Raw genomic sequence first — 16,489 nt, 5'->3', positions numbered from 1 at the left:
ACTGCTATTCTGGATTAAGAAAAGTAAAATTTGCATTTGAAATGAATTAGTAACTGTTGTAAGGTAAGAAGGTTTTTTTCAAAATATTTAATTTGTCTGTAGCATTTGCATCAGATAAGCCAGCAGTACTTTGCTAGCCACTCTTGTGGTGTGTTTTATGTAGGAGACAGATAACCGTCCCTGTGTGTCCTGGAATGAGCCTTTCTCTACTGTTGGTCAGGTGGTAGCTTTTTTTTTTTCTTACCTCTAACCTCAGGGAATGGAAGGAAAAGTGATATTGTTGAAAAAAAGAAACAGCTTCAGGTTAACTTGAAATTAAATGAAAAACTCTGCTCAATTTTTTTTTTTGTGTGTGTGTATAGATAGTATGTCATTTTTGAAACATAATTATCAAGCTTTTCCAGATTTCATGTCTTTCACCCATCACCATCTCTCCTGTCCAATTTTATAATTGTGATTGGTCATCCCCAAACTGACTTTTTGGGGAAATGTGTGATTTGGCACTTTGTACTCTTAGCACTGTTAATGCAGAACAGAAAGCCCATCCAGCGCTGTAAATGGCACCTCTTCAGGATTTTGCAGCTTCTTCTGAAACATTCTGCATTAATGACACCACTCTTGTTTTGAACTTTTATATGTAACTCTGCTTTGTTTTGTAATAGCTAACTAGGAATGGTTTATCTTAAAAATGTTGATATAGCTTTGCAGCAAGCTTTTCAAGATCTCTTTCAGAATATCTTTCTGTTGCCATTCAGTGAATATTCTAGTAACTCCATTGTTAAATGAAGTGTTTAATGGGTTTTAAAGTAATGCATATTGGATACAAGTTGCTTATGAAATCAGGTAGGTTTTGTTAATGTGATTTATTTCAATGTGTTTTGTATAAACAGTAAGTTTCACTAAATAATTATGAGTGTCTCACAGATGAGTAATACTTTTTATAGTTTTTTTGTAAAGACTTAATGTGCTTCCCCAGTGCATGTGGATTCCTAACATCTGAATCTGATGCAAATCTCAGGGGTAAGGACTGGCCTGTGCCACATGTCAGACGTGGTGGGTCATGGCTTGTGTGCGGCAGCACCCACATCAGGTCATGCCTCGCTGTGCCCCTTTCTTTCCAGGGGCACAGTGTCAAGTGGCAGCGGAGGGGCTACAGTGTCAGCTTGCCGGGGGAGCAACCCTCTCCCTGGCCTCTGGGGGCGACACTCGCCCCTGTTCAGGGATCCCCCCCAGAGGCTGTCGCCTCTAAGGGGATTACAGAGCAGTGTCTGGCAGATCGGGATCCCAACTTCAGCGAGGAAGCAATGCTGCCCTGGAGATGCACAAAAGCAGCATTGCTGTGGTGCAGATTAGGGTGATGCGATTAGAAGTGTAGTCTTTTGTGTGTGAGACCAGATAGGCTCTGTAAAGTTTGGGCAGCGCTGCTTTTTGCTGTTTTTTCCATTCTAGGCCCTACAGCGAGCTTACTGCTGGCTGACTCCAGAGAGTCATCTCGTGATTCTGAGCTGCAGTTTCTCCATCTATAAAATCAGGGTTAAGGATCAAAGTATCTTGAGATAGTGGGATGAAAAGAACCATGGTTATTATGATTATACTGCTTGCTGTTAATATCAGAAAGGGAGATACTATGTTCTTACATTCGGAAAGAATCAAATGCTGTGAAACTAGTGGAATTGTAACAATAGCATGAGGAATGCTGGTAAAATACCAGCATGACATGGCTTGAGTTAGAAATATTGTATTTTTTGCCACATGTTAGGAACCACTAACCCCAGTGGCTACTGTAACTGATTAAGAATTGTATAGGAATCTGTTTTCAATATCTGTGTTTTAAAAATACCTTGGAATGTAACTTTGGAAAAGAAAATATATTTCCTGAAATCTGCTTCAATGCTGTTTTGACACTGTCTGATTTCTGTTTTTCTTCTGTTTTGTGGTTTGTTTTTTTTTTTTTTTCCCTTTTTAATTATTATTTTAAACACCATTTCTTCATTTTCCCAATGAACTGACATTTATCAGAGGTCAGTATAACTGTGTAGTTATACATGCTCTTTTTTTTTTAGGGGGAATGTAAGCATTTCAGGGAGAAGAAATCACGAAGACACAGATTCTATAAGACAAAATGGAAGGAAACTTGAAATGTTTTCTGTATACTTCTGTTATGTCTATTGATTATTTTTTTTTCCTTAAAAATTTAATCATGATGGCTGAAAGGATCTGATAAAACACGTCAGGTTTTTTGCAGTTTGTATGGTCTCTACTTAAACTGCATTAAGCACTTAAACTCAGCCTGACTAAGCTGGAATGGATGCTTTAAAGTAAAAATTATCTTCCATTTTGTAATAAGGAAATGGAAACTGTAGAGCTACAAGTATCATCATGGCCACTTTTCTTCATAAAGAACTCAAAGAGCTTTAACTCACTGATAGTACCGTTTCTGCCCTGTGGACTTGAAAGCTCACTGAGAAGACTTTCCCATGCCACAGAGAAGAACAGGATATCAACAGTTCTGAGTCCAATTTCTAGCTCTGACACAGATTTCTTCTGTGGCTTAGAACAAATTATTTCTTCCTCATATGTTTTAGCTTACTCACCAGCTATATAAAACCTCTGAGGTGTATGTACTTCCAAAATGCTTTAAAGCAGTGAGGTGAAGTTTCAAAAATTCTTTAAAAAAAGTTTCTGTGAGACCTCAGTCTGCTTCTGCAATTGTCAGTGGTAGTTTTACCATACACATAAATGGTCAGCGTTAGGTTTAGACTAAGTTTTGTTAAAATCCCAGCTATAAAGAGCTACGTAAATTTAAAGTATTGTTGTCAGCAATTGCTTTCACTTAAATCAGTGACTTTATGTATTTATTCATATTAACAAGGTTTCTAGTATTCCTGACACTTCTTTCAGATTAGAACTTGATTCCCCTGAGCTGTACTAGGAAGTATTCAGGCAATTAATTCAGTTGTCCCGATTCTTCTCCTTTCATCCACCTAAAAACATACCTTCCGTCACCCTCAAAGCCATATCAAAAAAGCAGCTCATGCCTGAAATGTTCACCGTATTTAACTGTTTTTTTTTTTCTGGAGGTGGCAAGGTCCAGTGTCGCTGAACCTCAAAAAGCAATGACAGTATTCCCTTTGTTTAATAAGGGATTCTGGCTTTAAAGCCCTTAAATGTGATATGGAAGTAGGAGCAAGTGCTGTTCAGATACCAGAACATAGGCTATAAGTGACTCAGTAGGACCAGAGGATTGGCTCTCCCAGCTCATGAGCACTGTAAACCTCCCAGGAAGGTGTCCTGGTCAGTAAGCAAGGAAAAGCGTGGTGTACTAGCACCCATGTCTGCTGCTGAAATTGATACTGCCAGGAGGTTGTCCCGGGACTTGACAAGTTCAGCATCTACATATCTGTCTATGGACCAGCAGTGAGCTGATTATCTCCTCCTGCTAATTGATCCTGGATCTCTCATATATCTGTTGGCTTCCTAAGGTGTGTAGTAGGTACCTTGCTGCTTTGGAAGGCTCAAGTGTGTAGGTCATATGGCCACATATGAGAGGGCTGGCCACAGCTATGCAGATAGTCCCCAGTTGCTTCCTCAAGGTCACTGTGCTCAACTTTTGTTTTTGTTGAACTCCAGTGAGCTTGCTCTGGCCAGTGCTTCAATGCTTTGTTACTGGCTGAAGCAGATAGGACCTGAATGATAACATGCATCAGCTGCAGACCAAGAGCATGAGGCCTCCTGCTGCCTTGCTGTCTGTCCTAATGGCCACGTAAACATTTTATGCAGCAATGATTTCAAAGTGGCATTCCTCTACACTGCACGTCAAGAGGAACAGTTCCACTAGAGAGCAGGCCTGTCTGCCTACTTCTATCAAAGACTGCAGTTGAAGGCTCCAGATAGCGAACTAGATATGTGGCATCCTATAGTAAGCCAGTGGAAGACGCAAACCTAAATGCAAAAATAGGAATTCCATGAAGGCAGAACTTTTCTCAATGTCTAAATGAATCTAGTGGCTCTCCAGCCTGGAAGCAGTGCTGCCAAATGGTTTGTATACAGTAGTAATGCTTAGCAGCAAATTACTGAGCAGACAGATGGAGGCACAACAAATTCTTATAGTCTCAAGAAAACTTTCAACTGCACTATTCTGATTTAGGGAATTTTGTCCTCAGTGTCAGGAAAACAATTCCCCTAGATGGACTTGGTTTCTTAAAAGCTCTGTGATTTTAATAAGGTTCTTTTGGACATCAGAACTTCAAAAACTGAGAAGATAGAAGGTGTTAGAATAAATGTGTATGCAGAGTTCGGTCTTCGTGGCTTTACAGAATTACTCAGACTTCCTTTATTTAAAAAAGGAACCACGTTTCCCACGTCCTAAAAGTAACAGTCCTATAGTGAAAAGAAGAACTTGGTAATCCTCAGCTTGATAATAGGGGTCAGTGAGATGCAGAAATAAGTGTTCCTTGAACACACTGACCCAGATGCATATGCAGGGGTTAAAGGGTTCACAACTCAGAGGAAACGGTATAGTGGCTAAAAGCTACCTGGCAAACAACATCAGCATTGAGGCTATTGTGAGTTTTCTACTCAGTGGCCATAACACTCCTACTCTAAAACAACTTATTTAATTGTCACTACAAGTGATGAATGCCCAGATAAAGCAGTTCTTTTATATTTGGAATTGTCTGAGTTATTTTTCATGGTTGGAACTGAACTAGAGAAATGGTCAAAAATATTTGAATGGTCTTGTCAAGTTAGGTATGTTTGTGTAACTACTGACAAAATATAAATGATTACATGGCAGCTAGAAAGACACATGCCAGGTTAGTAGTGTGAGAATGTCTTGGCAAATTAGATTAATGACTGCATGGGAGACACTATGATAAAGGTCCTGTTAGTCATATGAGCGTGTTTGATGAGAATGAGATGTGTCCAGAAGCTTGAGCAAACACAGTCTGAACCAAGTGCTTATTCTGTTAATAGAAAAGACTCCCAGAGTCATACCATTGTGATCTGTCTTTCCGTATGTGTTCACATATCCTGTTCTCTGATCCATGAAGCTGCAGTGACCAATTGGGGCACTTGCAGTCAGTTGTGCAAAGACACTTAGAGCAAATAGGTGTTAGTGGAATTGCCAGAAGCTATCAGGTACTTACTACTTTTGACTTAAGAATGATTTTGTGAAAATCCAACCCAGGGCTAGGTCCACCAAAGAGCTTCTGTGTTCCAGTGCACCTAATGGAATTTATCCAGAAAAGATGTACTATAATGCACCAAGGAGCACGCCTGGGCGCCTTGTGAGGGAATGCACAAAACTCTGCACATACTGAGGAAGAAACTGCTAGCAGGTGGGAATTGTTTGGAAGAAAGCTAGGACTTGGTTTACTTCACCTTTCTCTGCATTCAGGATGCAGTTCAGCATCCTTCCTCCCGGGATCCTCCGCCATGAACTGTTGTTGAGTGATGCAGCTCAGCACTGCATGGCTAACATCTTCTGTAGCTTCCCAACGTACAAACAGCTCCCCAAAACTCTTTAGACAGTTTTAGGCCCTTCTTCGGCTCCTAAAAGAGTGTCCTTTTCAGTAGCTTTTCAAAGTGCTAATTTGCAGCCCACTACTCCTTTTCTCATATTGTCTTTACTCCCTCTAAAATAAATCTATCCTTCCCGGACCCTACTTAACTGTCTTGTAGCGGTTACAGAGGCACCAGCCTCCCAATTCAGTGGGACTAACACTGATACTGGTCTACTATTTAATTTCTTTGCTGATTAGAATTAGTCTCTCCAACTGTCATCTCTATGATCAACGTCATTCTTTTTGTAGCACTGATATTTTTCAGCTCTACAAACTCTTGCATTTTCTAGCCTGATGAACAGTCCACATAATCAGCTAGTGTAACCATTTATACAACATAATCCATGGAAATATACATTATGTGAAGGGAAAACTTCAGTCTTTTTTATGGTCATTTATGGTCATGTGCTGAAGTACTGTAACTGGTTTTAGATATTTCTTTAAAAAAACTTGGCTAAATCTTGAGCTATGTAAGAAAAGCGATGGTAGGCTTGCAAAATAAGACCCATGGTATGATGTTGAGAGAATCATGTTATTTCCAGGAAGTTTAAAGTGACCTATTGTTGTCCACAATAGAAAGGAAATGAAAAAGAGACGATATTTGATTATTCTCATTAGTTAACAATACAGAAAGAAAGAAAAAAAAAAAAAGTGGCCTAAGCATTGTGAGGGAAAAATTAGGATTATATATCAGGGAAAAGTTCATAAACATAAGGACTCATAGCCAAGGAAATCAGCTGCCAAATGAAGATTTGGAGTCAGCACCACTGAAGATATTCAGGGCTCAGCTAGATGTCCATCTATCAAAAAAGGATAAAAAAATCAGTCTAGCCACAACGTAGAGATAATTCAACAGAGTTCCCTGCCAAATTTCTACCCCAAATAGAGTATGATTTAGTTGGAATGGAAAAGGAAAGCATGTTGACTTTCTAGATCTTTCGCTGATATAATCTTAAAAGCACAAATTCTTTTGTCTTTTTAAAAAAAATATTGCTAGTAACATTTTAAAAAATTTTATCTATTGTAACAGGAGAGTGTAGGCTTTGCTGTAGTTTCAGACACATTGATCCTGGCTTAGATAGTCGTTACATTTTCTTGAAATTAAAAAAAAAAAACCTATTTAGAATAAAAAAATAGCTCTTAGATTGAAAAATTTTTTCACATCTTTTCATAGCAATTTTCTGGATGTTATCAGATCATTCATACCAAGCCTGAAGAAAGACTGTCAGGAAGATATTTATTTTTTGCATGCTTAATTAGAGCTATGAAGGATGGTAAGACTGGAGGGTTAGGATGGCTATATGGTATGGTTAGCTTTTTACCTCTATGTCACAACTTCAAATACAGGCCAAGAGGGATATTTCTCATTCATTTACTTCTGAGTTACTGTTCAGATGGGTGATAATGACCTAGTTCTAGTGGGTAGGTAGGTACACTCATACAGTACAGTGTTCAAGTCTGAACTGAGCTGGCAGGCTAAGACTACTGGTCCTCAGGAACTGGGGTTCAGATTTTTAAGAGCATTTAGGCGTTTGACATTCTAGTTGCTTATTGCAATTTTGAGGAGTTTGAAAGCACTCACCTTGAGCTGAAGTAAGTAGAGTTAATGTACCTAAGCTCTTTACAGACAGCTAACTATACATTTATCTAGAACACTAAACACTTTTAAAATTACAGCCTAGCACCCTCAACAAATTTTCAATGAAACTCTGGTTCACCACTTCTCAGTGCAGTCTCAATGAGCCTCTGATTTCCCCATTGTTTATATCAGCACATACTGTGAAAGAGAAGATGGATGGCAGTTTGTTAGCTTTCAAGTACACTGCTGCAAGCATCGTCTCCTTTCACGGCAATGTCTTCCAAAGCATCAGACATATCAGAGATAGCAGGCTAGCACAAAGATGAAGCAGATAATACAGTTTTAAAGAGGCTGTTTCAGAAATGGAATTAGCCTTAAATAACAAATGAATCTTCAGACTAATTGAATGAGTACTGATTTTCTGCAGAAATGTAACACATAGAATTTAATATTTGCAAGCACAGTACCATCCATACCTTGCATTCCCCAATTTATACTCTAAAAATTAGTGCTGGTTTCTAAGAAATGCTGTAAAGTAGATCAAGGCTAATCCTTTGCAAAAGTAAGTCTGCCACGTTGTCACTCTGCAGTATGAAAATGTGTCACGAGATGGAAGGGAAGTATGAGTATCTGATATCTGATGTATACAACAGAAAAGGGAAAACACAGAGTGAAATCATCAAGCCACATTAGCCAAAGTGAACAGATAAGAAAGGGTATAACACTGGAATTGTAAACAATCAAGCAGAGATCACACCTCTGTGGAACTGTACCTGATTTTTAGATGTGAAAACTAAAATGGTGATAGTAGAAAATAAAAAAAATCTAGCACTGTTTATCACAGAAAATGTTCAAAATGTTGTATAGATGGGGCAGTAATTATGTGTATAAAAAATGCTATTTTGTGTGTGACTTGAAACAGGTCTGCAAACGACACAACTTATAAGCAGGGAAATTAACTGCCACTGGACTCCAGTTGGGCTCCTGTACGTATGTGCATCCTGTGTCCCCACACACAGCTTCTTGCCACAACTCCGACAGTGTCACTGACTGTGTGGCACAGCTATCGCTGCTGCCCCACCAGCCTGGCCTGGCATGCAGCACACCCTTCTCAACCACCACAAGAATCAGGTCATGCATGTGCTGCTCATCGCCTATGTCTTCCCTTCTGAACGTTTCTGTGAAACCACATGTGCTCAAGTTTGTAAATGCGGACATCAGATAAAATGCAAGAAAGCCTCACCATCGGATGATCTTGCCTTTGAATGTGGCAGTCTCTGTTTTCCTCATTCCTTCCCCCTCCACCACTGAGAGAGAAACCATGATGACAGGAACAGCACACTATTTCCTCTCGAAGAGACTCATTACTGCTGTCAGTAGCTCACATTTACCCAGATTTTGCTCTTTCAGTGTTGACACAGTTTCAGCTGCACAAAATAGGAGACTTACCTGCACAATTTAGGTTGCTTAAATAGGACGTTTTGGTAGAGGAAACAATCAAATCAGGTTACCACATAATGGGAGCTTTTACAGTTGACCATTCGGGCAGTGCTGCTGACTGCTGAGCTAGCTCTTAGTAAGAATGTGCAAGTTGTGCTATTTTTACTTGCTACTTGTCTAGCACTGGACTTGTTTGGAATAATTAATTTATTCTTGCATATATAGGTGTATATCTAGGAAGAAGAATTTAAAGAATTTTCTGAAGCTAATAGTATTCTCACAAGACTTCCATTGAGGAGGGAGAGAGAAAAACCTTGCTGAAAGAAGCTTTGAGTGAACTTCAGAAAAAAATATCCAAATATATTTCACGTTCCTCTCAAAATACTCATGTTTTTGCCAGTGGTGAGCTAACTTCTTGTTAACTTTTTATATTTACCTGCTTGTCTATTTCAGTGGGTTTTATTCCCTGGTTTTCAGCCACTACCCTTTTCCAGTTTTCACTGTTTCCATCTTGCACAGAGACACAGTCTGGCTTTTCCCCCAGGGTTTCCTAGACAAGGGCAATCTAGTTAGCCTTGTGAAATCCAAACCCCAGGCGAAACAAAAACTGTAGAAAGCCTCCACAAGACAGGCTTTCTCACTTCTGTGTAAGGGGCATCTACATTACCCATAGCAACTGTCAGAACAGAAATCACTTCTTGAGCAGTAAGATATCTTCTCAACCAACCTACTCTTTTCCCCAAACTTTTCCTTTCAACTGACTGGAGTTAACTACAAGTCTGTTTCAGTCAAGAGAAAGTTTGACCAGTGTGTGTGTGTAATTACAGAGCTTCAGAGTAGAACATAATGTAAGAAACTGTCTATAAAAATGCTTGGAATAAAGTAGATTGAGAACAGATTTACTAAAGAAATTAGGAAGTCATTCCAGTGTTCTTTTCTGTTCTAAATAACATAGTGCAAATAAATCTCTGAGGCAAGATTCTGGACAAAGACATTCCTTTGAAAAGAGACCACAAGATTCCTGGTCTTCTTAATGGAGAAAACAGAATTGGTCTCGGTCTGGGACACTCAAAGTGCTGATCCTTTTGAACAATGTGGACAAGTACAGAATATTGTCCAATGTATTCATCCTTAAGCAGAAATAAACTAAATTTGTGTGCTCTGACTGTCTCATAGGAGCTGGAAAAAAAAAAAAGAACACTCCCTGTCTTTTTTATGTTTGCTAGTTTCCAAAGTTTCTAATGGAATTTATTTGGGCAAGGCATTTTGAGCTGTATATCTGTTTTTCTCTGAGAAATTATGATTTAGTTGCACAGTTCAGTGGTTTGGAGCCAGATATTCTTTTACTTTAGACTTTACGAATCTAAAGTCAGTAGGGAACTGCATATGTACACAGGTGCGATTCCCCCTGGCCACAGAGTGAGGACTGAGGTGAGTTCTCCAGCACAACACAGCCATCCCAACTTCTAAACTATAAAAACTTCATTTTTATTTTTCATCGTTTGTTGTATTTTGTTGTATCTCCTGACTTAAGTTACTCCTGTGTGTCTTCACAGGAAGAATGTGTACCATAGTCCTGCTCTGACAGCATAGGCTCATTGAAATGAAGACGACAAACAACTTTTCTACTGTTGTACACGATGGAAAGGTAAAAATCTAATCAGCCACTTTCTCTGCTTGGCAGTCACAAGATTGGAAAGGAGGGTGTATGTAGCAATAGTTGGGGACCATTGATACAACTAGTAACTTTCAACTTTGTTAAATGCCCTGTGAAAAGCACTATACATTTCTGTCTGCTCTCAATATGGCTGAGCTTGTATGACATTTAGATGATAAAAGATGGTCATGTAAGAAATAGGTGACATATCAGATGTGCTGTCTTTGCTTTACAATGTTCCTCAGTGAAAACCACAATTTCACTTTGGTTTAATGAGCATGCCCTGACAACATTGGTGGGTTTACATTTTGACATAATCAGAAGAGTTAGAAGTAGACTGGCTAATGTTAGCAGGAAGCAGTGTCTGATATTAATTAGGTAGTTAGTATTTTGCAGTCTAGAACTGGGTTTTTTGTTGCTCTATGAGCTTTCTTCTAAAATGGTGGCCTTTTCAGTCAATGCTGTACAGAGAAAAATCTTGCTGGTTGAAGTTCTTGTGTCAGTTAATAAACTCAATTATTTAGCAGCAGTCTTAGAAGGGTGACTTTTAAAGGATGTGAGTTGTAAATCAGTAATCTCTGTTTTTAATCACAGCATAGGTTCCCTTTGAGTCCTAGTGAAGGAGTTTGGAGCTGGAGACGACAACACGTTTAAATTAATTTTGATGTCCATTTCGCAGATTTCCAAGGTATCTAAGATGTGGCTAATAATAATAGCAGGTGTTGTCTGTTTCTCTCAGCATGTGGCATGAAACTAGTGTGGTCACACAGCTAGACATTATTTACATGGTGTCAACACGTCAGCAAGTAGGGTGGCAGAGAACCAGATTAAATCACTTCTGATTTTAAATACAGGACACTGAATAATAATGCTGTGTCACACTTGAGGACACTGGAATCTTGCAAATCAGCAGTAGCTCAATGTGCCAAGCTCATTTGAACAGCTTCCCGCACCCCCGAATGATGAAGGAATCAAAATCAAGAGTCAAGAAAACTATATAAAGTTGGTTGGTTGTTTTTCTTTTTTTTTTTTCCCCTTGAGGCAGAAGATTGTGTCCAGTAAAGAGACACTCTTTGGTCACTTAATATAAAGATGTATGGGTCTCTGCCCTCATGCAGGAGTGTCTACTCCTGAGAATGGGCAACCAACTTATGGTACATCTGTTTGCCGTTTATCTTTGTTGTCTCTGTAAGTGGTAAATCTGTTTGGTAAGATTACTTTCTTTCATTACTCTTTTGTAGAAGCTAGTGCAACAGGTCCACAGTCTCAAGTGGTAAGTGTATTTGTAAGAGGCAATCACTTTATTCAGAATGGGTGCTTTAAGGGTTTGAGGTCTCCCAAGAAAATCTAGGAGTGCTGTTCTCAGCCATTGCTTCTGCACCAGCTGTGATTTCTGTATCACCCTTAGAGCTGGTTCACCTTTCTAGCTGGTAGATAACCAACTCAGCAAAATAAAAACATGAATACTTTTCTCTTCGTTTAGTAATCCGGTGGGGTTCACCAAGGAGCCACATGAAAATCAGAGAAAGTGGAAGGGAAGGAATGGGCCTGCATGCCAGTGAAGGAAGAATGAAGGGAGAAGTGGAGGGAGCAGGACTGTTAGATGAGCAACTCCTGCACACAGCAACTGTCTACAGTAGTTGAAGGAAAAAAAATGTGTAATAGAAGTACTGTAAAGAGAAGGCTCTGTCATGGGATGTACCTTCAAATACTTGACCCAGTAAAGTGAATGTCACTGTCCTCATTTTATAGGTGGGGTAACTGAGGGTCTGATGCAACTTGTTTGTGGTGGCACAGTAGAGTTGGGACTAAAGCAGAAATGGCCTTAACTCCCAATCAAGGACACTGCTTGCTGGCCCTCTGCAACGAGTATCCCTGGGACAGTGAAGTCAGCTGTGTTCATGGGGAAGATGAGACCCCAGCAGTGCACTCTTTTAGCTAGTGCTCAATGGTCTCTTGGCAGTGTTGTGTTGCTTCTCGCAATCAGCTCTGCCAGGTAATCTTCTTTGCAGATCTTATCCTCAACAGCTTTCTTTTACATCCTTTGCATAGAGCTGAACTCTGTCCTGGATAGGAGCTGAACATTTAGGACGAGAGGAAATGGCCTCAAGTTGCACCAGGGGAGGTTTAGATTGGATATTAGAAAAATTTCTTCACCGAAAGGGTTATCAAGCGTTGGAACAGGCTGCCCAGGGATGTGGTTAAGTCACCATCCCTGGAGGTATTTAAAAGACATGTAGATGTGGTGCTTAGGGACATGGTTCAGTGGTGGACTTGGCAGTGTTAGGTTTACAGTTGGACTTGATGATCTTAAAGGTCTTTTCCAACCTAAATGTTTCTATGAATTCAGCCATACTGCAAAACCTCACCCTAGAATCATTAATGCATAGGGAGGGAGCTGTTGGAAGGTTAAAAGAAGCATCCAAACCACTGGGATTCATTTTACCTTGTCACCATAATACACTTTTTATGAAACTAGAGCTATGTATGCTCATAAAAACCTTTTCCTTTTTTTTATTTTAAAGGATAATGCAACCATTGGAGTCTGTGCACAGTTTTTTCAAGTTAAATGCTTAGTTCAACATTCCACTTCCATTTCCTGGTAGAAAATGTTTTATATAAAAGCAACTTTAACCTTTCAGAAGGGTTCATTTACTGTTACGTTTGGTATCAGCTTTCCAAAAAATGCAGTCTACATTTGGCGTGTTATAAGTTCTGGTTTTAATATTGGTTTAGGAAAAAAAAAAAGAGCCATATGCCATAAGTCAGAAATAAAATATTGCACCAGAATTCTCTCTATACATGAATTCACCCCATGAGCAAGTGGTTTAAAGTAAGTCTGACCACTTAAAGCCAAGACTTGGGCTAAATCTATCCATGAACCAGCTGGTAACAAATAACACATTCAACTCTCAGTCACAGGAAGTTGTTAGGTTGCCTTTTTATAGACAACTACAGCCCTACAGCTCCTGAAGCACAAGGGAATATCATAAGGAGTTGGAAAGTGTTGAACACCTACCATATGCACATAAAGAAGGGCAATAAAGATGAAAGGCCTGAACTGAGCTTTAATTCCTATTTTTCTGCTTTTGATTTATCAGCTGCTTCTGCATTGCTGCAATTTTCTTTGGCCTAAAATTAGGTGGAAGATGCTTGAATTGCTTAGTTTGATCAAATCAGTCAAACTTAGGCTTCCCTCTGTCAGTGTAACAGATGATAAACGTAAAACTTTAAAGTACTTTCTTGCTTTCTTTTCGGCATTATTGTGCATTCATTTCTCAAGCGCTGACTGCTATAACAATTCACTGCAATGGGCAGTTCCCGGCCCTGTGTCACTGTTATGGAGGCGCTCCAGTCATGGTGAGATGGGCACTGAACTGGTAGAGCTGTATCAAGGTGACTCTGAGCTAGAGCTAGGGCTGACTTGATTGGGTGTAGGGCTATAAAAAACATGGCTGAGCTGCTTTTGGGACCTTAACAGCTTCTCTGCATAGTCTGCAGTATGCTGTGGGACTATCTCAGCTGTCAGGTTTGCTCAGGAGTCTCTGCACTGTGGTCCGTTGCCATGTATGGATGTATTCTGGGAATTACCCTCCACAGGACTTCTGCCATCAATAAGCATCTCTTACAGAAAAAAAGGGCCTTCAGACAGGCCTGTCCATGAGTGAGACAATAAAGGCTAATCCTCTGTGCTGCTGAGCCTTAACTTCTAATAAAGGACTTAGAACTTGTAAGGGTAAAGCTTCAAAGTAAGTACAGATTTACAGAGGGAGAGCAGATAAGAGGGTTGTAGCCCACCCATTAAGACCACCTGGTCTTAATATATGGTAGCAGTCAGCATTTGCGCGACACACTTTCCATATACTAACCCTCTTCCAGGGAGTGAAATTTCCAAGAATTCTGCTGGTGATGTACTTGTCAAAGTTGGGTGCACTACAGAGGCTAAGTCTGTCAGTCATATATCATAGTTTTATCACCCCTCGAACCATGGCAGCTAAATCTGCCAGTGATGGTGAAGCAGAACCTTAGTAAAGTAACATTTATGACATTTAATTTCACTAATCTTTTCTGATGATGAATGTATGTCCAATACTTTGAACATGGAAAGGTCTGCAAAAATGCAAATTACTATTTTATCTGGAAATGTGTTTTGTGGCATCCCAAAGAATATTCACATTTCTTATTCCTTTTTTGTGCATGTGCAGGAGTTCTCATGAATTTTCAGCAATGAGTCCATATGGGAATAATTTCATTGTGAGAAGAAGGCTTCCATTCTATCATGAAAAAAGGCTGCATGGAAATCACAGAAAGCTACAGAAGAAAGTATCCGTCATTGTTTGAAAGCATTGTGGCCTATGGAGATGGAAACCAGAATGTGGATTTGCCTCCAAATTTTATAAGCTTCTAGAAACCCAAATGATGAGAAACAAATGTGAAAAGTTCACAGAAGTAGTGGCTGTGTAAAAAAAAAAATTAATTCTTAAAGCCCTGTTGCTTTTATGATGAACAGACCTGGTGAGAAGGATATTAGTTATCTCAAATACCATTGTTTAAACAGGTGGAGCTATTCCCAGTATTTTTTGCTTGCCACCTAGATTAGTGTTATACTCCTCAGTGACTAACAATCATTATCAGCCACTGGAACAAATTATTAAGAGGAACAGTGAGCTTACCATTTCTTGAAATCTTCAAACTGAGAGTGGATGGTATGCTTTAGCAAACAGTGGAGACACAGCTGGGTGAAATTATATGGTTGCACTAAAGAGAAGGGAACATGTGATTTTCTATGTGGCCCTTTCTAGCCTGAAGAGCTATAGGTCTATAATTTCACAAATATTGTTACAGAGAACTCCTTAGAGGTAATGATGACTGTAGCAGCAATGTGAATCCATCTCCTGATTTGGGGTGGCTTATTCCAAAGTATTTTAAAAAATTACAGACTGTAGTACAGTTTCTACATGTTTCTGTCACTACAAGTCATATTACTAGCATAATTTTACAATATTGGAAATCCCTTTTTGAGGACTAGAGACCCTTTCTCTCCCCCAAAGAGCTCAATGTACTTCAGTTCATGAAAGAGTGCATAAACCAGTAAGCATGCATGCTGCTGCTTTCCTACGTGATGTATTTCAGTTATGAAAATCTGAAATAAGTAAGCTAGATTCACTCAGTGAAATCAAAGACAATCCCTGAAGGAAATTCTAAGATGCTTCTCATTATTGTAGACCATTTCTAAGCTGAACTTTAATTTTCTCCTCCGTGTAGGGTGATCTGGCACGCTGCTTAAAAGAGAACATTAAAACAAGATTATTTCTTTTTCCCCATAGTAGTCCTACAGTAGAGAACAGCTAAACCATTTTTTCCTCAAATTTCCAGTGTTTTGGGGCATCAGGCACAGCAAAAACTTAAATCTAGCAGGATAGTTGGAAGTTTGGGAAAGCTGTACCTGACTGAACAGCAGGACATGAAGAGAAATAGTTTTTCAATGTTGAGGTGTATTTTTCTTGCTATAAAGAAAGAAGGAATTAAGTGACTACATGCTTGGAAGAAAGACCTTGCCATTTCACGAAGGCTCTCAAACATCATCATCTTTGTAACTCCATTGAACTGTTTCTCTGATAAAAAACCTGTAGCCTATGTTACAAAGGGCTTTGAGTATACATATAGCATATACCTTTATCAGCTATCACCACAAGGGTCACAAAAGGTATTCATTCAGTACGGTTAAACAGTCTCATTAATCAAGACAAAATTACTCCTGTGCCAGTATGTCTTCCACCCACAGAGGTGGGTTTGGCAGCATAGCTAGGACAGCATAGTTGGGATGTCCTAGCTAACACTAGAAGATCTCAAAAACCATCATGGTATAGCTTTTCAACTATTTCAGGGAAAGCTGACGATTTCATGTCCAGAATGGATATGCATAATTCCAGAGGCCGATTTTTAGTTTTTAGGTTGTAGTTTTAGGTTGTAGTCAATGGCTAGTTACCCTTGTTTCTGTGGGTGTCTAAAACTGTCTTCGTGGCTCACCTCTTCTATATATGTACGTTGTGCCTAAATAAATATCTCAACTGCCCCTCAGCTGGAGAGCTGTCTGCAAGACATGCTTTAGCCAAACACAGTGTGTCACTCAGATACAGTGAAGGGAGCACAATATAAGAGAGCCCAGAGGAAATTTGATAAGCTTGTCATATGCAGGTATTCAGATTGCTTTGTCAAGCAGTGTTTTCTGGTCTTACGTTCTATAAA

The 16,489-nt window shown here is 39.4% G+C and overlaps 1 long non-coding RNA gene across 2 annotated transcripts in view; it reads left to right on the top strand.

Moving 5' to 3' along the window:
- Positions 1-8,910: 8,910 nt before the first annotated feature.
- Positions 8,911-16,489, top strand: part of LOC137665976 (uncharacterized) — a 38,606-nt gene continuing 31,027 nt past the window's right edge. The window contains exons 1-3 of one of the 2 annotated variants that reach the window (XR_011048573.1): positions 8,911-8,985; positions 10,140-10,231; positions 10,835-10,910. This is a non-coding gene — a long non-coding RNA (uncharacterized lncRNA). Of the gene's footprint in view, positions 8,986-10,139; positions 10,232-10,834; positions 10,911-16,489 lie in introns of those variants that run through there. The other variant, XR_011048572.1, reaches the window with a different exon arrangement.

Source organism: Nyctibius grandis, chromosome 1, assembly GCF_013368605.1.
Source record: "Nyctibius grandis isolate bNycGra1 chromosome 1, bNycGra1.pri, whole genome shotgun sequence".
NCBI lineage: Eukaryota > Metazoa > Chordata > Aves > Nyctibiiformes > Nyctibiidae > Nyctibius > Nyctibius grandis.
The sequence above is the reverse complement of the archived record's forward strand: the minus strand, read 5'-3'. Positions and strand labels throughout refer to the sequence as shown.